Genomic DNA, 262 nt, shown 5'->3' on the forward strand with positions numbered 1-262 from the left:
AACCCCATCTCTACTAAAAATACAAAGGGCGTGGTGGCGTGCACCTGTAATCCCAGCTACTCAGGAGGCTAAGGCAGGAGAATCACTTGAACCCAGGAGGCACAGATTACAGTGAGCCGAGATCGTGCCATTCCATCGCACTCCAGCCTGGGCAACAAGAGTGAAACTCTGAAAGAAAGAAAATAAAGGAGGAAGGAAGGAAGGAAGGAAGGAAGGAAGGAAGGAAGGAAGGAAGGAAGGAAGGAAGGAAGGAAGGAAGGAA

This window comes from Theropithecus gelada, chromosome 19, assembly GCF_003255815.1.
Source record: "Theropithecus gelada isolate Dixy chromosome 19, Tgel_1.0, whole genome shotgun sequence".
NCBI classification, from domain to species: Eukaryota; Metazoa; Chordata; class Mammalia; order Primates; family Cercopithecidae; genus Theropithecus; species Theropithecus gelada.